Source organism: Orycteropus afer, unplaced genomic scaffold, assembly GCF_000298275.1.
Source record: "Orycteropus afer afer isolate SDZICR_OR568_19922 unplaced genomic scaffold, OryAfe1.0 scaffold00940, whole genome shotgun sequence".
Classification (NCBI taxonomy): domain Eukaryota; kingdom Metazoa; phylum Chordata; class Mammalia; order Tubulidentata; family Orycteropodidae; genus Orycteropus; species Orycteropus afer.
The window spans coordinates 67,033-67,512 of NW_006922527.1; positions in this window are offsets into that span (position 1 = coordinate 67,033).

The window sequence follows — 480 nt, forward strand, 5'->3', positions numbered from 1 at the left end:
GTTATCCATTCCTCAGGTGATGGACACCTAGGTGGTTTCCATTGTTTGGCTATTGTAAACAGTGCTGTGATGAACATGGATGTGCATATATCTGTTCTTGTCATGGCTCTCACTTCTTTTAGGTATAATGGAATAGCTCAGTCAAATGATATTACTAATTCCAAATTTGAAGGAATCACCATACTGTTTTCCACAATGGTTGTACCATTTTACAGTCTCACCAGCAGTGTATGAGAGTCCCAATCTGTCCACAACCTCACTAGCATTTGTTATTTTCTATCTTGTTGAACTTTGTTATTAGTGTTGGAGCAAGATGGTACCTCATGGTAGTTTTGATTTGCATGTCTCTAATAGCTAATGATCGTGAGCATTTCTTTGTATGTTTGTTGGCCACTTCAATATCCTCCTTGGTGAAGTGTCTATTCATGTCTTCTGCCCATTTTTTAATTGGATTGTTGGTCTTTTTGTTATTGAGGTGTT